Below are 24157 nucleotides of genomic sequence, written 5' to 3' on the forward strand. Positions count from 1 at the left end.
CTCTTGATTCTATTCCATTTATCTATGTGTCTGTTTCTGTGCCAGTACTGTACTATTTTGGTTCCTATAGCTCTGTAGTATATTTGAAATCAGGGAGTGTGATATCTCCAGTTTTGTCATTTTTCCTCAGGATTCCTTTGGCTATTTTGAGTCTTCTGTTATTCCATATAAATTTTAGATTCTTTGTTCTATTTCTGTGAAAAATGTCATTGGAACTTTGATGGCGATTGCATTGAATCAGTAGATTGCTTTAGGAAGTATGGTTATTTAACTATGTTAATTCTCCCAGTCCAAGAGCATAGAATATCTTTCCATTTCTTTGTGTCTTCTTCAACGATGTTTCATAGTTTTCAGTGTACAGATCTTTCACCTCTTTGGTTTAGTTTGTTCCTAGGTATTTTATTCCTTGTGTTACAATTGTAAATGGGATTGTATTCTTAATTTCTCTTTCTGCTAATTCATTGTTAGTGTATAGAAACACAACTGATTTTTGTATGTTGATTTTGTGTCCTGCAACTTTACCATGCTTGTTCATTTTTTCTAAAAAATTTTTGGTGCATTCTTTAGGGTTTTCTATATATAAAATCATGTCATCTGCAAGTAGTGACAGTTTCATTTCTTGCTTTACAATTTTGATCCCTTTTATTTCTTTTTCTTTCCTGATTGCTCTGGCTAAGACTTCCAAAACTATGTTAAATAAGATTGATAAAAGTGGCTATCCCTGTCTGGTTCCTGTTCTTAGAGGGAGGGCTTTTGGTTTTTCTCCATTGAGAATGATATTAGCTGTGGGTTTGTCATATATGGCCTTTATTATGTTGGGGTACTTTCCCTCTATGCCCATTTTATTCAGAGTTTTTATCATAAAAGGATGCGGTATCTTGTCAGATGCCTTCTCTGTCATCTATTGAGGTGATCATGTGACTTTTCTTCTTCATTTTGTTAATGTGGTGTATCACATTGATTGATTTATGGATGATGAACCATCCCTGCATACTGGAATAAGTCCCACTTGATCATGGTATATGATTTTTTAAATGTATTGTTGTATTTGATTTGGTAGTATTTTGTTGAGGATTTTTCCAATGATGTTCATCAGTGATATTAGGCTGTAATTTTCCTTTTTTGTCTTGCCCTTGTCTGGTTTTGCTATCAATGTAATGTTGGCTTCATAGAATGAGTTAGGAAACTTCCCTTCCTATTCAATTTTTTGGAGAAGTTTGAGAAGGATGGGTATTAAATCTTCTCTGAATGTTTGGTAGAATTCACCGGGGAAACTGTCTGGACTTTTATCTTTTGGGAGGTTTTTGGTTACTATTTTGACCTCCTTACTAGTGATTGATCTATTCAAATTCTCTATTCTTTCTTGATTAAGTTTTGGAAGGTTGTATAATTCTAAAAGTTTATCCATTTCTTCTATATTATCCAATTTGTTGGCTTATAGCATTTCATAGTGTTCTCTTAATATATTTTGTATTTCTGAGGTGTCCATTGTAATTTCTTCTCTTTCATTTCTGATTTTATTTATTTGAGCCTTCTTTCTTTTTTTCTTGGTGAGTCTAAAGGTTTTTCAGTTTTTACCTTTTCAAAGAACCAGCTCTTGGTTTTATTGATTTTTTCTAATGTTCTTTTAGTCCCTATTTCATTTATTTCTGCTCTGATTTTTATTATTTCATTAATTCTACTGTTTTTGTTCTTCTTTTTTCAGTTCCTTTGGGTACTCTGTTAGATTGTTTATCTGAGATTTTTCTTGTTTGTTGAGGTAGGCCTGTATTGCTATAAACTTCCTTCTTAGAACCGCTTTTGCTGTATCCCATAAATTTTGGCATGTTGTATTTTCATTTTCATCTGTCTCCTGGTATTTTTTGATTTCCCCTTTGATTTCTTCATTGACCCAATTGTTGTTCAGTAGCATTTTGTTTGATCTCCACATATTTATGGCTTTTCTGATTTTCTTCTTATAGTTGATTTCTAGTTTCATATTGTTCTGATCAGAAAAGATGCTTGGTATTATTTCAGTCTTCTTAAGTTTGTTGACACTTGTTTTATGGCCTAATATGTGATCAGTCCTGGAGAATGTTCCACGTGCATTTAAAAAGAAGGTGTATTCTGCACTTTTTGGTTAGAATGTTCTATATATATCTACTAAGTCCATGTGGCCTTATGCATATTTCAAGGCCAGTGTTTCCTTATTGATCTTCTGCTTGGATGATCTATCCATTCGTGTAAGTGCAGTGTTAAAGTCCTCTACTATTGTTGTGTTACTGTCTGTTTCTACATTTGTGTCTTTTAATAATTGCTTTATATATTTAGGTGCTCCTATGTTCAGTGCATAGATATTTACAAGTGTTATATCCTCTTGTTGGATTGTTCCCTTTATCATTATGTAGTGCCCTTCTTTGTCTCTTATTATAATTGTTGTGGTAAAGTCTATTTTGTCTGATATAAGTATTACTACCCCAGATTTCTTTTCATTGCCATTTGCAGGGAGTATATCAGTCTAAATTATGTCTCCTGTATGCAGTATATATATGGGTCTTGTTTTTTCTATCCAATCAGCCATCTTATGTCTTTTGATTGGAGCATTTAGTCCATTGACATTTAAAGTAGCTATTAATAAGTATGTGCTGATTGCTATTTTGTTCCTTTTTTTCTGGGCGTTTTAGTAGTTCTTCTCTGTTCCTTTCTTCTTCTCTTGCGCTCTTCCCTTGTGGTTTGATGGTTTTCTTTAGTATTATATTTGGGTTCCTTCTTCTTAATTTTTTATGTTTTTATTATACAATTCTGGTTCGTGATTACCATGATGTTCATACATAGTAACCTAGGTATATAGCAATCTATATTAAGTTGATGGTCTCTGTAGTTTGAGCTCTTGCTAAAAGCTCTACTCTTTTTACTCCCCTTCTCCCATATTTTATGTTTTTGATATCATATCTAACCTCTTTGTGTGTGTGTGTTTTTCCATTACCCTCTTATGGAATTCGTTAATTTTAGTACTTTTGTGTTTTGACCTTCATATTATCTTCATAGATGGTTGATCTGCTAGCTTTGCTGTATTTTTGCCTTTACCAGCGATTTTATTGCTTCTTTTTTTTGATAATTTTCTTATTCCTATTTCTTGTCTTTACTTTCACACTAAATAAGTCCCTTTAGCATTTCTTTTAAGATTGGTTTCTTGGTGATAAACTCACTTAGTTTTTGCTTGTCTAGGAAACTCTTCATCTCCTCCTCCATTCTGAATGATATCCTTGGCAGGTAGAGTATTCTTGGCTATAGGTCTTTTCCTTTCACCCCTTTAAATATATTGTGCCACTCCCTTCTTGCCTGTAAGGTTTCTGCTGAGGAGTCAGCTGATGGCCTTATGGGTTTTCCTTTGTATGTAACTTATTTCTTTTCTCTTGTGGCTTTTAGGATTCTCTATCTTTAATTTTTGACATATTAATTATAGTTTATCTTAGTGTGGGCTTCTTTGGGTTTGTCTTGTTTGGTGCTCTCTCTGCTTGCTGTTCCTGGATGTCTGTTTCCTTCCTTAGGTTAGGAATTTTTCAGCTATTATTTCTTCAAATAGAGTCTTTGCCCCTCTCTCTCTCTTATCCTTCTGGGATACCTATAATTTGAATGTTAGTGCAGTTGATGTTGTCCCAGAGGTCCCTTAGACTGTTCTCGTTCTTTTTAATTCTTTTTTCTTTTATCTGTTCAGTTTGGGTGATTTCCTCTAGTCTTTCATCCAGCTCACTGATCCGTTCTTCTGTATCATGTACTGTGCTATTGAGTCCTTTTAGTGAATTTTTCATTTCCCATAATGTATTTTTCATTTCTGATTGATTCTTTTTTATATTTTCCAATTCATTGTTGAAGTTCTTACTGAGTTCATCCATTCTTTTCCCAAGATCAGTGAGCATCCTTAGGACTTTTTGTTTGAACTCTTTGTCAGATATATTGTTTATTTCTGTTTAATTTAGTTCTTTTTCTCGGGTTTTGTCCTGTCCCCTTACTTGGAACATATTCCTTTGCCTCCTCATTTTGCCTCTTTTTCTGTGCTTATATCTATGTGTTTGGCAGGTCAGCTTTGTGTCCTAATCTTGGAGAGACAGCTTTGTGTAAGAGATGCCATATGAGACCCAGCAATGTGCTTCTCTCTTGTCACTAGTTCCAAATGTTCCAGGAGTACCCCTTGTGTGCTACGTTTGTCCTTCTGTTGTGGCAGGTTGCTCTTGCTGCAGGTGCCCAGGGAGGCTAGGCTGTCCTCTTGACCACCTGGTTGTAATGCTCAGCTGCATGTTGCTGCTATGATCCTTTTAGTCACTTTATTGGGCATGGGGTGCCCCAGCATAGTTGGCTTCAATGTCATATAGCACATTCTGGTTACAGTTTTTCTGTGAAGTGAATAGGCCCCCAGCATGGCTGGTTTCTAGGCTCAATGGCTTACAACTGCTGTAGGCCTCTGGCCTGCAAGGCTCTTGTCCGCTTTCTTAGGATTGCAGCTGAGTGGGGTGGCCCCAGGCATGGGAGCACCCAATTGTTTAATGCTTTGGAAGGTGGTGCTGATCCCTTATGTGGCTATTTGAGAAGTACAAGTCTTCTGCACCTGACAAGCCCCACTGCCCATGGGGCCACACACATTGTCAACATAGTCCTGCCCCATGCACACACGCCAACCCCCTGAAGTGAACTCACTCGCCCCACTGAAGAGACCTCACACACTCCACCAATGCCGCATACACTCCACCAGCTTCTTGCACACACCCTGCCCCTCAGAGGGGGACCCACTCATCCAGGTGCAGAGGCTCTGGGCACCCAGCCTATGCATGCCCGTAAGTTGCGTCAGGGCTTTCTGTCAGGTGGAACCAGTCCCTAGAGCGTACTGAACTGGATTAATTCAGCACTCTACTGCATGGAGGAGACCCTGGGCTAACAGGCTGGTGGAAGAACTCCAATGGTGTCTGCCAGTGTTTGTGTCAGCATGCCTGTACTAAGTCACAATCATGGCTGCCACCAATGTCTCTGTTCCTTGAGAGGTCTCACGTCTCACGGAGATGTACCCAGAGCAGTCAAGTGAGTCTCTTTTCATCAAAGGACTGTGAACCGTTTTTTCTGGTGATTTTAGGTTGCCTTCTGAAATGGGTGCATTTGTGTGTGGGCCCTTTAAGAGCTGGCTTTTTTCCCCTTATGTCTGATAGCTTTTCTGGCGGTATTCCCTGTTGTTGTTAGTAGCTAGCAAAGCCAGGTATTATGACACTGGTCTCAGTAGTGCTAAGTACAAAAGATGCTTATTATGATAATGCTCCCCCACATAGGTCCCCCACTCTAGGGAATGCTGCATACCTTAGGATTGCTTCCAGTTGGCCATGAAGCACTGTGGCTAACAATGGCAGTTTTTTTTTTCCTCCAGAAAGAGTTTTTGCCTCTTCTACCTCAGTCAGGAGTGTCCCTTTTTTCAGGGTTCTTTTTTTAAATCCAGTTTTCAGTTCTCTCAGGGATAATTGTTCTAAGAGTAGTTATAAATTTGTTGTTTTTGTGAGAGGGGGTGAGTTCAGAGTCCACCTATGCCACCATCTTGACCAATCTATGTTATTGAACAGACTCCCTCCTGAAAATTCAGTGTTTGTTGCTGGTGATGTGAAAATTGTGAGGCAGTGAGGCAAGAGCACAGTGGACAAAGGCCTTGAATTCTATAATTTTGATCAGGAACTGACCTAAACAGAAGATGTGTCTCCTTGTTGACATTTCTCTCCCCTTAATAGAATAGCATTTGTTATCATCTGGATAAAATAAGTTTGACAGTGTGTAGGAGAATGAGAAGCAGCAGAACTCCCATTGAAACAATACAGAAGCAAACAAATGAGTGCGGTTCTGTGGATGCTGACAGAACACACAAGACTTCTGGGGTTCCTCAGAGGAAAAACAGAAGTCAAAGTAGTTTTGCTGGTTCTCCAAGCTCAAAATACCACAGGATCATGTAGTGTGCCAGCTGCAGCCTGCCTGATAGGTGGGTACACCACCAGCAAAGAAACCTGAGTTTACGGGACCCACTGCTTTTATAGCAATCAGTAAGCAAGACTGTTCTTTGAACAGAGGGAGACAAGATCCCTCTCGGAGCTGCCTGATGCCATCCTGTGATGCTACCTCACTTCTCAGAATTCCAGTTTCATAAACAATCTAAAAAGTGGCCCAAGTAGAAAAACAACCAAGACTATGTGCTCAGCAAAATAATGGGAACACAGAAGGCCTATGGTGGACTGCTTCCTACACTTTTCTCCTTCTGTTGTTATCCAAACCTCATTCCAAGCACATTCTCCAGAAAGGCAAAGTCTCTGGATCCTCCATCATCCCAGGAAAGCTATGGTCCTTAACTCACATTTGTGCTCTTTCTCTTTAGAGGTATGATGGGATGGTTTGGTTTCAGGCATGCTTAACATTTCCTGAGGGGTGCAGTATGTTTCTAATACCCACTGCATCTTTTCACTCCCCTTCTTTCCAAGGAACCTTAATTGTTCAAAAATTTTCACAGACTTTAACCCTTCCAGATATTGCTTATTTAAAGATTAATTAACAAGATAAAATGGAAATACAAATTTTTTGTTTTAATGATTGGCACCTGAGTTAACATCTGTTGCCAATCTTCTTTTTTTCCCTTCTTCTCCCTGATGCCTCCCAGTACATAGTTATATATTCTAGTTTTAGGTCCTTTTGGCTCTGCTATGTGTGACACTGCCTCAGCATGGCCTGACGAGTGGTGCTAGGTCCACGCCCAGGATCCTAACTGGCAAGAGCCCGGGCTGCCAAAGTGGAGCGCATGAACTTAACCACTTGGTCACAGGGCCGGCCCCCCAAATTTTTATTTATCGACAAAGGCCTTTTCTTACAGTCTAGTTACATGGTAAGAAATGTTATTAGTAGAGGCTGGCCCCATGGCCGAGTGGTTAAGTTTGTGCGGTCTGCTTCAGTGGGCCGGGGTTCACTGGTTTGGATCCTGGGTGCAGATCTACACATTGCTCATCAAGCCATGCTGTGGTGTCATCCCACATAAAAGAAGTAGAATTACTTCCAACTAGGATATACAACTATGTAGTGGGGCTCTGGGGAGAAAGAATAAAAAAGAGGAAGCCTGTAACAGATGTTAGCTCAGGGCCAATCTCCCTCATACACACACAAAAAAGGAATGTTATGAGTAGAATCAGTTTCCACATGTAAATATGATGCCACTAAATTTAGTTAAAATGGTTAATTTTGTTTTTAATTTTTAAAAGCATATAATTAATTAGCTTTTAAAATCAAAGAGCAATGAATACCTACTCAGTGAGTTAAGTGAAAGGGTCCTTGGCCTGGGATCGTCTGACTGGATGACACTCTACGGTCAAAGTTGACTGGTTTAGCTAGCTAGTAGATATCTTATTTATTTATTTTTTTTTTAAAGATTTTTTTTTTAATTTTTTCCTTTTTCTCCCCAAAGCCCCCCGGTACATAGTTGTGTATTCTTCGTTGTGGGTTCTTCTAGTTGTGGCATGTGGGACGCTGCACCAGCGTGGTCCGATGAGCAGTGCCATGTCCGCGCCCAGGATTCGAACCAATGAAACACTGGGCCGCCTGCAGCGGAGCACGCGAACTTAACCACTCAGCTACGGGGCCAGCCCCTAGATATCTTATTTTTAACCTCATTAATTTATATGTGTATTCTGTGTAAAGTCCATGACTCATTGAACAATCTCCCTAAATAAGAACATTTCTTTCTTTAGTCAGCATATACATATATTTAATACATTTTTTATGGAGAAGAAGATGGAAAATAAATTCCATATGACAGCCAGAGAAAGAGACACCTGGAGAGAGGAGACCAGAGAGAAAGAGACAGAGACTTACTCATTGTCTTATGATTTTATCTTAAGTGGACTGAAGGAGTTTGAATGTGCACATCTGAAGTTTTGCTTACTAATAATTGTGTGACTTTAAGTTAATTTACCTTTCTGAGTCTCTTTCCTAATCTACAAAACGGGGCTGATAATAAGAACTTCGTGGGATTGTGATAAGGAATATTTGAGAATTAGTTGTGTTTTGTGTCAAGTTCTTAACAGCTGACTCCTCCTACTTGGTATTTAATAAATGATTGCTGTTATTATTGATGTTACTGTATTATCCTTTGAAAATAAGGCCCAGAATACTGTCTGGCACAGAATTTCTGTGTCCTGACAAATCATAAAATATTAAAGAGAAGAGAAACACTTAGGTATATGTATAACTTATCCTATACTGAAGGTTTTAGGATTTATAGTAAATGAACAGTTGGAAAAATATTTCTATTTATCAGAGTCAATCTTACATGAATTAAAATTTGGCAACTACTGATATGCATACCCATTACTTAAAGATGCAATCACTTGATGAGGTCTTTGAGCAATTATATATGTATTTCTTCATAAGTTTTTTTTTTATTGAGTTATTGATAGGTTACAATCTTGTGAAATTTCAGTTATACATTAATGTTTGTCAGTCATGTTGTAGGTGCACCACTTCACCCTTTGTGCCCACCCCTCACCCCAGCTTTCCCCTGGTAGCCACTAAACTGTTCTTAGTCTATAATTTTAAATTCCTCATATGAGTGGAGTCATACACAGATTATCCTTCTCTCGCTGGCTTATTTCACTTAACATAATTCTCTCGAGGTCCATCCATGTTATTGCAAATGGAATGATTTTGTTCTGTTTTGCAGCTGAGTAGTATTCCATTGTATATATGTACCACATCTTCTTTATCCATTCATCTGTTGCTGGACACTTAGGTTGCTTCCACGTCTTGGCTATTGTAAACAGTGCTGCAATAAACATTGGGGTGCATAGGACTTTTGGAATTTCTGACTTCAAGCTCTTTGGATAAATATCCAGTAGTGGGATGGCTGGATCGTATGGTAGTTCTATTTTTAATTTTTTGAGGAATCTCCATACTGTTTTCCATAGTGGCTGCACCAGTTTGCATTCCCACCAGCAGTGTATGAGGGTTCCTTTTTCTCCGCAACCTCTCCAACATTTGTTGCTATTAGTTTTAGATATTTTTGTCATTCTAACGGGTGTAAGGTGATATCTTAGTGTAGTTTTGATTTGCATTTCCCTGATGATCAGCGATGATGAGCATCTTTTCATGTGCCTATTGGCCATCAGTATATCTTCTTGGGAGAAATGTGTGTTCATGTCTCCAGCCCATTTTTTGATTGGGTTGTTTGATGTTTTGTTGTTGAGTTGCAAGAGTTCTTTATATATTATGGGTATTAAGCCTTTGTCAGCTATATGACTTGCAAATATTTTTTCCCAGTTAGTGGGTTGTTTTTTTGTTTCACTCGTGTTTTCATTTGCCTTGAAGAAGCTCTTTAATCTGATGAAGTCCCATTTGTTTATTATTTCTATTGTTTCCCTTCTCTGAGAAGGCATGGTGTCCGAAAAGATCCTTTTAATACTGATGTCAAAGTGTGTACTGCCTATGTTTTCTTCCAGAAGCCTTATGGTTTCAGGTCTCACCTTTAGGTCTTTGATCCATTTTGAGTTTATTTTGGTGAATGGTGAAAAAGTATGGTCAATTTTCATTCTTTTACATGTGGCTTTCCGGTTTTCCCAGCACCATTTGTTGAAAAGACTTTCTTTTCTCCATTGTATGCCCTCAGCTCCTTTGTCAAAGATAAGCTGTCCATAGATGTGTGGTTTTATTTCTGGGCTTTCAATTCTGTTCCATTGATCTGTGCACCTGTTTTTGTACCAGTACCATGCTGTTTTGATTACTGTAGCTTTGTAGTATGTGTTGAAGTCAGGGATTGTGATGACTCCGTTTTGTTCTTTTTTCTCAGGATTGCTTTAGAAATTCGGGGTCTTTTGTTGCCCCATATGAATTTTAGGATTCTTTGTTCTAATTCTGTAAAGAATGTCATTGGGATTCTGATTGGGATGGCGTTGAATCTGTAGATTGCTTTAGGTAGAACGGACATTTTAACTATGTTTATTCTTTCCAATCCATGTACATGGAATGTCTTTCCATCTCCTTATGTTGTCATCCAATTCTCTCAGAAAGGCCTTTTAATTTTCATTATATAGGTCCTTCACTTCCTTAGTTAAATTTAGCCCAAGGTATTTTATTCTTTTTGTTGCGATTGTGAATGGTATTATATTCTTGAGTTCTTTTTCTGTTGCTTCATTACTGGAGTATAGAAATGCTACTGATTTATGCAAATTGATTTTATACCCTGCAACTTTGCTGTAGTTGTTGATTACTTCTAACAGTTTTCCAATGGATTCTTTGGGGTTTTCTGTATATAAGATCATGTCATCTGCAAACAGCGAGAATTTCACTTCTTCCCTCCCTGTTTGGATTCCTTTTATTCCTTTTTCTTGCCTGATTGCTCTGGCCAGGACCTCCAGTACTATGTTAAATAAGAGTGGTGATAGAGGGCATCCTTGTCTCGTTCCTGTTTTCAGGGGGATGGGGTTCAGTTTTTGCCCATTGAGTATGATGTTGGCTATGGGTTTGTCGTATATGGCCTTTATTATGTTGAGGTAGTTTCCTTCTATGCCTATTTTGTTCAGAATTTTTATCATAAATGGCTGTTGGATCTTGTCAAATGCCTTCTCTGCATCTATTGAGATGATCATGTGGTTTTTATTCCTCAGTTTGTTGATGTGGTGTATCACGTTGATTGATTTGCGGATGTTGAACCATCCCAGTGTCCCTGGTATGAATCCCACCTGATCATGATGTATGATTCTTTTGATGAATTGCTGAATTCTGGTTGCCAAAATTTTCTTTAGAATTTTTGAATCTATGTGCATCAGTGATATTGACCTGTAGTTCTCTTTTTTCGTGGTGTCCTTGTCAGGTTTTGGTATCAGCGTGATGTTGGCCTCGTAGAATGTGTTAGGAAGTGTTCCATCTTCCCTAATTTTTTGGAATAGCTTGAAAAAGATAGGTATTAAATCCTCTCTGAAAGTTTGGTAGAATTCCCCAGGAAAGCCATCTGGTCCTGGGGTTTTATTCTTTGGGATGTTTTTGATTGCTGTTTCAATCTCTTTCCTTGTGATTGGTCTGTTCAAATTGTCTGCCTCTCCTTGAGTGAGCTTTGGGAGATTGTGGGAGTCCAAGAATTTATCCATTTCCTCTAGGTTATCCATTCTGTTGGCATATAGTTTTTTGTAGTGTTCTCTTATAATCTGTTGTATTTCTGCAGAGTCTGTTGTTATTTCTCCTCTTTCATTTCTGATTTTGTTTATTTGAGCTTTCTCCCTTTTTTCTTTGTAAGTCTGGCTAGTGGTTTGTCAATTTTATTTATCTTTTCAAAAAACCAGCTCTTTGTCTCATTGATCCTTTCTACTGCCTTTTTCATTTCAATAGTATTTATTTCTGCTCTGATTTTTCTTATTTCTCTCCTTCTGCTGACTTTGGGCTTCATTTGTTCTTTTTTCTCTAGTTCAGTTAGGTGTGCTTTAAGGTTGCTTATTTGGGATTTTTCTTGTTTGTTAAGATGTGGCTGTATTGCGATGAATTTTCCTCTTAATACAGCTTTTGCTGTATCCCATATGAGTTGGTATGGCATGCTATCATTTTCATTTGTTTCCAGGTATTTTTTGATTTCTTCTTTAATTTCTTCAATGATCCATTGCTTGTTCAGTAGTGTGTTGTTTAGTCTCCACATCTTTGTGCCTTTCTCAGCTTTTTTCTTGTAATTAATTTCTAGCCTTATAGCACTATGATCTGAGAAGATGCTTGTTATTATTTCAATTTTTTTAAATTTGTAGAGGCTTGCCTTGTTTCCCAACATATGGTCTATCCTTGAGAATGTTCCATGTGCACTTGAGAAGAATGTGTATTCAGCTCTTTCAGAGTGAAGTGATCTATATATGTCTATTAAGTCCAATTGTTTTAGTTTTTCATTCAGCTCCACTATTTCCTTGTTGATTTTCTGTCTGGATGATCTGTCCATTGATGTGAGTGGGGTGTTGAGGTCCCCTACTATTATTGTGTTGTTTTTAACATCTTCCTTTAGGTCTGTTAATAGTTGCTTTATGAATCTTGGTGCTCCTGTGTGGGGTGCATAGATATTTATAAGTGTTATTTCTTCTTGAGGAAGTGTCCCTTTGATCATTATATATTGTCCGTCTGTGTCTCTCTTTACCTGTCTTATTTTGAAATCCACCTGGTCTGATATGAGAATTGCAACACCTGCCTTTTTTTCCTTGCTATTTGCTTGAAGTATTGTCCTCCACCCCTTCACCCTGAGTCTGTGTTTGTCCTTGGGGCTGAGGTGTGTTTCCTGGAGGCAACAAATTGTTGGATCGTGTTCTTTAATCCATTTTGCCACTCTGTGTCTTTTTATTGGAGAGTTCAATCCGTTCACATTAAGAGTGATTATTGATGCATGTGGACTTAGTGCTGTTAATCTGTTGCTCATTATCTTGTTTTCCTGCATTTCTTTTCCTGTTTACTTTAGACTACCCATTTAATACTGCAATTTCTTATGCTGGGTTTCTTAGATTTTTCCTTATTTATGATTTGTGACTCTGTTCTGTACTTTATTTTAGTGTGTACCTTGAAGTTTGTATTTAGAATCTCGTGTATAATATAGTCTGTTCTCTGGTGGTGTCTTACTTACTTGACCAATACTGATTTAGACCCTTTGCTCTTCCCCTCCTAAATAATTATTTTCATTTTTTATTCCAACTCGTCTTATTAATTGGTAGTTAGAGTGCTAAGATCGTCCTTGTTTTGGTAGTTTCCTTATTTTTGCCCTAATGCTATAATTGAATATTTGCTATCCTGTTCTGGTTCTATCCATCGGTCTCCCTAGTCTGTGGATTGTGTCCCCTTTCTCCCTTTTTTCTTTTTTCAGGTATGAGAGCCTTCTTGAGGATTTCTTGTAATGGAGGGCTTTTAGTTACAAATTCCCTTAACTTTTGTTTGTCTGTAAAAGATTTAATTTCTCCCTTATATCTGAAGGAAATTCTTGCTGGATAGAGTATTATTATTATTATTATTTTTTAATTTTTTTTAAAGGTTTTATTTTTTCCTTTTTCTCCCCAAAGCCCCCGGTACATAGTTGTATATTCTTAGTTGTGGGTCCTTCTAGTTGTGGCATGTGGGACGCTGCCTCAGCGTGGTTTGATGAGCAGTGCCATGTCCGTGCCCAGGATTTGAACCAACGAAACACTGGGCTGCCTGCAGCGGAGCATGTGAACTTAACCACTCGGCCACGGGGCCAGTCCCTGGATAGAGTATTCTTGGCTGAAGATTTTTATCCTTTAAAGCTTTGAATATGTCACTCCATTCTCTCCTAGCTTGTAGGATTTCTGTAGAGAAATCTGCTGACAGTCTGATAGGGGTTCCTTTATAGGTTATTCTCTTTTTTTTTCTTACTTCCCTGAGTATTCTTTCCTTATCTTTCCTTTTTGCCAACTTTACTACTATGTGCCATGGGGTAGCTCATTTTACATTGACAAATCTAGGAGATCTAAAACCCTCCTCTACACACATTTCTCCATTGATCCCTAGATTTGGGAAGTTCTCTTCAATAATTTCATTAAGCACACTTTCTGCTCCATTTTCCTTTTCCATATTCTCGGGAATTCCTATGATCCTTATGTTCTTACTCCTCATTGAATCCATTATCTCTCGGAGATTTTCCTCATTTTTTTTAATTCTTAGTTCTCTTTCTTCCTCTGTCTGGCACCATTCAGCCTGTCTATCTTCGATTATGCTAATTTCCTCCTCTATGTTGTCTACACGGGCATTCAGGAAATCCGTATTCTGTTTTATCTGGTCCATTGTGTTTTTCATCTCAAGTAATTCTGTTTGATTCTTCTTTATGATTTCAATCTCGTTTGTGAAGTACCTCCAGAAGTCGGCTTGTTTCTCTATTTTTCTCTCTACCTCATTGAGTTTTTTGATTATAGCTGCTCTGAACTCATTATCACTTAGTTTACCTACTTCCAAGTCCTCAGGACTTAATTCTATGTTTTTATTGTTTTCCTTCTGGTCTGGGGCTTTTACAAATTGCTGGATGTTAGATGAGCGGTTTTTTCACAAGCTGGTAGAATTCAGTTGCAGTTACAGCCTGTCGCCACTAGATGGGGGTCTAGAGCCGTGTGTTATGAGCTCTCTGCCTTGGGGCAAGATGGCTGCACCCACTGGCTTTGCCGGAGGGGAGGGGCTGTTACTCACTCTCACAGGTCTGGGTTCAGATCAGTTCTGTTCTCTGGTCTCCCAAGGCCCTTGATTCATGGGGTCCCTGCGGACGGAAGCTTTCCCCCCGTCAGTGGGTCTCCACTGAATCAGCGGCAGGAGTCGTGGATGATCCCCCGGTCACGCGGCCCCTCCCCTGCTCCTTCCCGACCCGCGCCGCAGTGATCGCAGACTCTAGGGGAGGGAGCGATGTTCTCTCCTACTGTTCCAGCGCCTCCGAGGCTGTAAGTAGGGTTTATGATCTCTGCCTTCTTGGTTTTGTAGGTCTCTAACGAGCTGGCATTATGTCTATCCTCTGAAATTCAGTTCTTCCAATCTTTTGTTGTATTTTGGAGGGGAGAGAATCCTGGGTCAGCTCACCCCGCCATTTTGCTCTGCCCCCTTCTCTCTTCATAAGTTTTTGAGTGTTAGAAGAAATTTCCTTAAAACAATGAAAATCTTATTTGGAGATGACTATTTCCCTATGACAATTTCTTTCCCCAGCCCTTTTGCTTCCCTGAAACTGGCTGTGTACCTTGTAATGCTGATGCTGATTCTGAGGGAGTATATCACATATTAAACTAAAATATGAAAATCTTGCTCAAATAAACGAAGTGAGATGTAAAGTTTTAAATAAGAGCTATTAATTAACAATTAACATTTGGAAATTCACCTCCCTCGTAGCTACAGGGCAAGGTTGTATTTCTCACTGTGTGGTCATAGATGACTTCATTTCTAAAGATACGCTGTATGCTGACTACAGCTCACGTGCGTCTATATTTGGAGTAGACTGTATGATAAGCAATTGGGTTATTCACTCTATGAACCCTTTTGAATATTTTGGTAAACAAATATTTATATACTGATATGCTAATCCCATGTTCATATTTAAAGTATTTCACTTTTTTTTAGAAGAATATTGTTATTTTAAGAATAGGCAAATGAGAGATTGGAAAATGTTTGAGTTCTGAGGTATTAGAAATGGATTGAGAAAAATCATATTTAATGCATATATTTCAAGCTCCCTAGAGATAGGGAGTATTTTTTTTACATGTTAGATTTATTTATTGCATTTATTGTAAAGATTCAACAATACCTATTTGCCATCTTCATGGATCTAATGTACTCACTTTGTTATAAGTAATTTCCACAATATTTATGTGATGTGTTTGATGGAATGGTAGACCTATTTTGCACTATATTTCCACTATTAAATCTATCATGTATATATGGTGGAGTATATACTATAAATTGTAAAGTATATATTATGTCACCTTCAGTGCTTCTTAAAATTTGCCACCCCTAAGAATCACTTGGGGAAGTTTGTTAAAAATGCAGATTCTGTGGCCCACTCATTCATTTTCTCATTTTGATGGGACCAGGAATCTGACTTTTCACAAAACCCAGAGTTGATACATGGAGGTAGTTTTAGCATACATCGAGAAGCACTACTCTCCAATGTTTGAAGAGAAAGTCCTTTGCTAACTTGCAATGTGTTGTTTTTTTTCTCCTAAGGAATACATATTGTGTTAATTTCATCTTTTTAGACATGTTCCTGTCTCTGGAAGTACGCTTCCAGTTCCACTTCCCATAGTAGAAAGTGTCTTCTCTACTTTTTCTCATTTAACTACCAGGGAAAATGTGTCTTAGGACAGAATCTTTTGGCTTCGCAGAACGATAATCTAATTTATCAGACTTTAGTCTTTTGAGATTAGTACCACAAAATCATCAAAAACATGGTTTTCTCCCTGAAGTGTTTAATTCTGTTTTAATTAGAAACCTTCCCCCTTTATTTACTTAGTACTCCTTCACCTTCATTGACATTGAGACAGTTTTCAGTGGGTCATCATAGATGTCTTCATTTGCATATTCATACTGGAAAATTCTAAGAGTAAAGACATAATTAAGTTTCAGGGATCATTCTGTACTCAAGATTACATTTCTAAGCCAATTTGGAATTTCTCCTGTGAGAGACCTGTGAATCTAAAAGGTTAACAAGTGGAGATTTATTACATTTCAAACTGAATCTAAATATTATTGCCAAATTGCATTTTGTTTTTTTTAGTAACGATTATCCAACCATTCTTTATAGAGATGATTCCTGGGATATGGTATGTTTAGACAAAGGTATGTTAACATACATGTTGTTAGAAACATTTCATAAATGTTCTGCCTGAAACCATGGTCATGGTGGTCAGTTGGCACGGAGCCCCAGGTATAAGTAATCAGTGTAAGGCCTCAATGAAGGTGGTTGTCTCTAAAGCAGCACCGGTGGAACGACTAGTGTTTTTCTTTCTTTCTTGTTTTTAAACTATATTTTTGCCTTCCTGAAAACAGGTTTGGGTGGATCATTTGAATAAAATAGAAGTCGTCTTTCCTCGTGGATTATCTACCCTGTATCCTCAAACATCTCCCTTTCTGGCCCTTTGCCTTCAGCCTATTCTCTCTCTAATCAAGTGCACTCTGGCCTCTCCCTTCACCACCACGCTGAAACTACCTCCACTAAGTCACCAATGACTTTCTAATTGCCAAACCCAAAGACAGCTTTCCAAGTTTTTGTGCTGTGCCAAACCATCTTGGAAACTGTAGTAAAGGAAAAATGCGTGCCCCTATATATACTTCTTACAATATATTCCCATATTTTGAACCAAGTGGAAAAAATTAATGAAAGCTCTACAATCACAAAACATAACTATGTATAAAGCCCCAATGCTGCTCAATCTCTTGGCACACCACTGTCAACCCCATAAACCTACCCAGTGAGAAAGCAAAGGCTTCGCAGGTCTAAAAACTGCAGGCTGTCACGATGCACAATAATTCAGGGTAATAGAACAAACAAACAACAGCCTCTTTTTATTTAAAATATTGATATTTTGTTCACCATGGATTCTTTTTCATTAATTTTTATTTTTAAAATAATGCATTTAAATGTCATTTATCTTGATTACCTGAGTTTTTTGAAGCCCCTTAAATTTTTGGTGCTCGAGGGGTGTGTTTTGCTCACCTCACCACTAATCCCAGCCAGGCTCACAGTACTTGGCCTCTTTATACACTTGATATTATTTTTTCTGTCTCTTAAATCTGTCTTCTCTGAGTTTCTGTGACACTGATGTCTTATGATTCCTTTCCTTCATCACCCAATATGCCTTCTCAGTATCACTCCTGGGCTCTTCTCTTCCAGCCTGCCACAGTTTTTCGTGCTCTCAGTGGCTTGTCCTCATTGCCCTAAGCATGCTGTGTTTATACTTTTCTTGACTGCATTCACTCATTTCCGCTGCTCTTGCTTTTTTCCACACCCTTATTATTTCATAGCTGAACAGTTGCAATAGGCTACTAACAAGTCCCTCTAATCTCCATACTGGCCCCTTTCTAATCCACAAGGCAGGCAGAATGAGTTTTTCTAAAGTGAATATGTAATTCATTTATTTATTAACCAAATACTTATTTAGTGTTTTTTTTTTGTGCCAGGCACTATTTTAGATTCTAGGGATAAATCAGTAAACAAAAGAAAGTCTATACTCTCCTAAAATTTACTTCTTAATTTTATTTAAATATTCCTAATACCTTATTCTAGGAGTTGTATTTAATTTTTATCTAAATATATATTTGCATGATGGATTTGGGTGAGAGGAAGGTTATTTCCTACTATCCTCATATTTTGATTATAGAATTTTTTTTTTTTTTTGAGGAAGATTAGCCTTGAGCTAACATCTGCTGCCAATCCTCCTCTTTTTGCTGGGGAAGACTGGCCCTGAGCTAACATTCATGCCCGTCTTCCTTGACTTTATATGTGGGACGCCTACCACAGCATGGCTTGCCACGTGGTGCCATGTCTGCACTGGGAACCGAACTGGTGAACCCTGGGCCGCCGAAGCGGAACACGTGAACTTAACCCCTGCGCCACCGGGTTTCAATCAGTTGTATATCAAGTGGTGGAAGCCTGGGTTCTGCTTTCTAAAAATATCATTTTTCATTGAGGATATAGAAATGATGACCAACTCACTCGTTAGTACTTAGGATTTCCTTCCAGTCCCAGAAATAGAAGATGATGTAATCATCATTGTTTTTCTTTACTCTTTAATTCTGCGAATATGTTTTATATATGCTACTAATTGCATCCCAAACCTTGGAGCATATTTGCTGCCATAATCTTTAAACAAATTGTAATCCAGCCTAGTGACATGTTTTATTTGGCTCACACTGTGTGTGTGGTAGTTTTAATTATATTCAGTTATTTTCAAAATTAATAGACTTTGTTTTCTAGAGCAGTTAGAAGGTACAGAGTTCCCATGTATTCTTTCCCCACGCCCAATGTACAGCCTCTCCCAACATCATCAACATTCCCCCCAGTGTGGTACATTCCTTACAATTGATGTAACATTGTACATCAGTTGTCCAACACTGACACATCCCTATCAACCAAAGTCCATAGTTTGTGTTAGAGTTCACGCTTTGTGTTGTTCTCTGGGTTTTGAAAAAGGTATTATGGCATGTGGCTACCATTATGGTATCATACAGAATAATTTCACTACTCAAAAATCCTCTGTGTTCCTATTTATCCCTACTTTCCCCTAACCTCCTGGTAATCACTGATCTTTTTACTGTTTCCATAGTTGTGCATTTTTCAGAATGTCATACAGTTGGAATCATATAGTATGTAACTTTCAGATTGGCTTCTTTCATTTGGTAATATGCATTTAAGGTTCATTCATATCTTTTTGTGGCTTTATACTTCATTTCTTTTTAATGTTGACTAATATTCCACTGTCTGCATATACCACTGTTTATTCATCTATTCACGTATTGAAGGACATTTTCATTGCTTCCAAGTTTTGGCAATTATGAATAAAGCTGCTAAGAACATCTGTGTGCAGGTTTTTGTGTGGACATGTTTTCAACTTATTTGGGTGAATACCAGAGAGCATAATTGTTGGATCATACAGTAAGAGTGTGTTTAGTTTTGTAAGAAACTGTTGTCCAAAGTGGCTGTACATTTTGTATTCCCACCAGCAATGAATGAGAGTTCTTCTTGCTCCACATCCTCATCAGTGTTGTCAGTGTTTTGGATTTTAGCCATCCTAGTAGGTGCATAGTTGTATCTCATATAGTGACATCTCATTTTTGTTTTAGTTTGCAATCTCCTAAAGATGTTGCATATCTTTTCATATGCTTATTTCCACCTTGACACCTTCTATGGTGAGATGTCTATTCAGATCTTTTGCCCATTTTTTAGTTGGGCTGTTCATTTTTTTTTTATTATTGAGTTTTAAAGGTTTTTTGTATATTTGGGATAATAGTTCTTTTGCAAATATTTTCTCCCAGTTTGTTGCTGTGTTTTTATTCTGTTGACAGTGGCTTTCACACAATAGGAGATTTTTAATTTTAATAAAGTTCAACTTATCAATTCTTCTTTCATAGATCATGCCTTTGTGTTGTATCTAAAAAGTCATTGCCAAATCCAAGGTCATCTAGATTTTCTCCTATGTTGTATTCTCAGAGTTTCATAATTTTTTGCTTTCCATTTAGATCTATGATCCATTTTGAGCTAATTTTTGTGAAGGTTTTAATTTCTGTATCTAGATTAATTTTATTTTGCATGTGACTATCTAGTCATTCCAACACTATTTGCTGAAAAGACTATCCTGTCTCAATTGAATTGCCTTGGCTACTTTGTCAAAGATCGGATGACTATATGTGTGTGGATCTATTTTTGAGCTCTCTATTCTGTTTCATTGATCTATTTATCTTTTTCTTCACCAATACCACTCTTTCTTGATTACTATAATTTTATTGTAAGTCTTGAAGTAGAGTAGCATCAGTCCTCTGACTTTATTCTTCATCAATAATGTTCGCTCTTCTGGATCTTTTGCCTGTCCATATGAAATTTAGAGTCAGTTTGTCAATATTTACAAAATAACTTGCTGGGATATTCATTGGGATTGCACTGAATCTATAGATCAAATTGGGAAGAATTGACATCTTGATAATCTTAAGTCTTCCTGTCCATGAACATGGAATATCTCTCTATTTATTTAATTCTTTGGTTTTGTTTGTTAGAGTATTGTAGTTTTCCTCACATAGATCTTATGAATATTTTTTTAGATTTACACTTAAGTATTCAATCTGTGGGCATGCTAATGTACATGGTATTGTGTTTTTAATTTCAAATTCTACTTGTTCATTGCTGGTATATAAGAAAGCAATTGACTTTTGTATGTTCACCTTGTATACCAACCTTGTAACTGCGTATTAATTTTAGAAGTCTTTTGTTGGTTCTTTCAGATTTTCTATATAGACAATCATATCTGTGAACAAAGACAGTTTTATTTCCTTCTTCCCAATCTGTATACCTGTTGTTTCCCTTTCCCATCTGATTGCATTAGCTAGAATTTCTAGTACGATGTTAAAAAGGAGTGGTGAGAGGGGACATCCTTGCCTTGTTCCTCATCATAGCAGGCAAGCATTTAGTTTCTTGACATTAGGTATGATGTTAGCTGTTGGATTTTCTAGATGTTCCTTATCAAGTTGAAGATGTTCCCTTCTATTTCTAGTTTGTTAAGAGGTTTATCATGAGTAGATATTGGATTTTGTCAAATACTTTTTTGCATCTATTGATATGATCATATGATTTTTCTTCTCTAGAATGTTGATGTGATGAATTGCATTAATTGGTTTTAAAATGTGGAACCAGCCGTGGTAGCTGAAATAAATCCCACATGGTCATGGTGTATAATTATTTTTATACACAGTATCTTTTTAAAAGATTTATTTGTGACAAACATTTAAAAATTGAGACATTCTCCTAATTTATTTTGGGCTTTTTTGAAGAAGAGCTGACATCCTTGGGCTCATTACCCTACATGGCAACAATCTGCTGGAGCTGAGTAGCTATTGTTGCTCCCTGCTTCACCACTGTCCTTGCAACTCTTTATGCTTTGTGTCCAGTTCCTTCATTCATTTGCATTGCCTGCCTCAAATGGTCTCAAGCATTCTCCTGTCTTGGAACCAATGGATATGCTCCAAATGTTGATGTTCTTTCACCTCTGTGTTGCCTAACTTCTGCACACTGTTGAGATTCTTCACTCATTTGCACCCGTGACCCTATTTTCTTCCGATATTCTTCCTACTTCTTTTACATGCCTCCCTCATGGATCCTCCTCTTTTCACCTTTTAAAAGTTGAAGTCCTTCAAATCACATTATTAGTTCTTTTCTTTCTACATACTCAGCAGAGGTGATCATCCACTCTCGGTGTTTTTCAGATCCTAGTGTCTCTGCTATCCCCCTGTGCCCATATACTGGCTTCCATTAATGTTATTCAAATATTCATTGGGAATATGAATTGTCTCAAGGAGCCACAGAAAATATCAAGAGAGTAATGATTTTTGAGAGGCCTTTAAAGGGAATGTTGAGCCACAGGTTTGAAATGGCAGTGACAGTTGGAAGGAACGGAAAAAAGGATATGTATCATGAAACATATTGACAGTCTGGAAATGTGTTCAGTTTGCTTTCAGTAGTCTAGTCATAATCTTAATTGACATGGGAATAGGTGAAGACCCAAAGGCTCCTATGCATTTAACAGTGAAATACTGTCCTAAAGTCAAATGTCATCTTAGAGACCAGTCTTGAAAGGAAACAATCTGTAGATCTTTCATTGTTATAGGATGACGATAAATAGCAGGTACAACCATACTGTGGAATACTATTTGGCAATAAAAGGAATGGAGTACTGATATATGCTATGATGTGATGAACCTCAAAAATATTATGCAAAGTAAAAGACACCAGAAACAAAAGCCACATATTATATGATTACAATATCACATATCCCCAAACAGTCAACCTATAGAGACAAAACGCTAATCAGTGGTTGCCTGTGGCTGGTATTGGGGGTGGGGATTGACTACAGGTGGGCACAAGAAAGCTTTTTGAGATATAGAAATGTTCTAAAACAGGATTATGATGGGGCTGGCCCCGTGGCCGAGCGGTTAAGTTCGCGCGCTCCGCTGCAGGCGGTCCAGTGTTTCGTTGGTTCGAATCCTGGGCGCGGACATGACACTGCTCATTAAGCCACGCTGAGGCAGAGTCCCACATGCCACAACTAGAAGGACCCACAACGAAGAATATACAACTATGTACCAGGGGGCTTTGGGGAGAAAAAGGAAAAAATAAAATCTTTAAAACAGGATTATGATGATGGTTGCATTATTGTATGAATTTACTAAAAATCATTGAATTACACACAATGGATACATTGTATAAATTATATCTCAATAAAGCTATTAAAAATAGCAATAGCTCACCTCTTTCTATGCACTTATAAGGCACACTGAGGCTAAGTAAGGTGCCCCAGTACACACAGCTAATAAATATCAGGGCTAGGAATTGAACCTAGATAGTCTCTCTTTAGGACACTTGAAAGCATTTTTCATGAATTACCTGATTTTTAATCCTTAATATAACTCTATTAGATGGTATAATTAATATGATTTTCACATTTTACAAATGAAGAAATAAGCCTAAAGGTTAAGTAACTTGTCCAAGGTCGTAGAGCTCATGGTGGAACTGGAATTGAAACCCAGAGAGACTGACTTATAACTTAACATCTGTAATCTTTTTGAGTTAATTGACCAAGCAGCAATTATCCCTGAAGCCACAGATGTGGGTTTGTATTTATGAACAGCTGCTAGGGATGGTGGCATTCTAAGTGTGAAAGCCGGAAAACCAAAGTTGCCTAGAGTTTTAATAATAACTTGTTGGGCTGCCTTGCTGGTATCAAGAACTTGACATGCAGCACAAAGCCAAGAAGGCTGAGGCTAGGTAACCATCTGTGAACTGACAAGTTGTCTGGGAAGGAAGTCAGACTTCTTTTAACTTAGGTGAGAATACCCACTTATTTCCATAATCAATCTTATGAAGGAACTGACTGATTTTTAGTAGTGTATTAGTAAATATGTCATGTACTAAGACTCTGTGGCTTGTCAGTCCAACTGTCCTTTCCAATATTTTCTAGACTAGTTTCCTAAAATCTCCTATTCTTTTGGTCACTGTACACACTAGTAGCAATTAATAATAATGATAGCTCACCGATACTGAGTGATTACTATCTAAGAGGCTCTGTGCTTAACTACTGTTAACTCACTAGTACTTAGAAAAACCCTAGGAGGCAGCTGTTACTATTATAATCTTTCTTACATTTTTCAGATGAGTGAACTGAGGGATAGTGGGGCTAAGGAACTTGCTGGAGGACACACAACTAGTAAGTAGCAAAGCCAGGCTTTGAGCCGAGGCAGTTGGGCTTGGGTCTCAGGAATTAAAGACTACAGTAAGACTACATCCTGAGGACATAAACCCCACAAGAAACAATCTCTAGTGGGGAGATGTTCACTTTATTTATTCATTTAGTATTTTTTGACTACCAAACTCTATGTTATGTGTCGTACTGGGACATTGCTGGTAATTAAATGTGGTTTTAACTATGCAAATTTTATGAATGAACATACTATCTTTTAATATACTTTTTCCTTGCATTTAATATTTTCAGTGGACTATTCAAGATTAGTTTTTACCTCTTAATTATTTTTTATCCCGTCATCTTGTTTTGAAAAAGTAAAAATGTGAATTGATGAAGCAGAATAATGGTAAGAATAACCTCCAGAGCATTTCATCTTGTCACTATTTTTTTAATGTGTGTGAAATCATGGCAGTTATATATGCAAAAGATGTGTAAAAGAAAAAAATAATTCATTTAATATATCCCACTAGTCACTCCCTATGAATAATTCCCCATGGTATTTTGGCAAAGATGGGCTCTTGTCTAATTTTAAATGACTCAATTGAAGGAGCTTCAGCTGGAGGTTGATTCTAGAGGCTAATGGACTTGCCATGAAAGGTTTCTAACATTTAGCCTAATTTTCCACTTCTTAACATTTTAGAGTATTACTCCTAATTACTTTCTGTAACCTACTCAGCCTC

At 37.5% G+C, this 24157-nt stretch overlaps 1 protein-coding gene across 6 annotated transcripts in view; it reads left to right on the forward strand.

The window, feature by feature from the left end:
• The window catches only part of NAALADL2 (N-acetylated alpha-linked acidic dipeptidase like 2), a 1266186-nt gene that overhangs the window by 250569 nt on the left and 991460 nt on the right, over positions 1–24157 (forward strand). For 2 of the 6 annotated variants that reach the window (XM_070582380.1, XM_070582378.1), the window contains exon 3: positions 23387–23441. The exons of the other annotated variants lie outside the window; for them this stretch is intronic. The gene's annotated coding sequence lies outside the window, so the exon portion shown is untranslated. The remainder of the gene's footprint in view (positions 1–23386; positions 23442–24157) is intronic. 6 annotated transcript variants of the gene reach the window in all.

This window comes from Equus przewalskii, chromosome 18 (assembly GCF_037783145.1).
Source record: "Equus przewalskii isolate Varuska chromosome 18, EquPr2, whole genome shotgun sequence".
Lineage (NCBI taxonomy): Eukaryota > Metazoa > Chordata > Mammalia > Perissodactyla > Equidae > Equus > Equus przewalskii.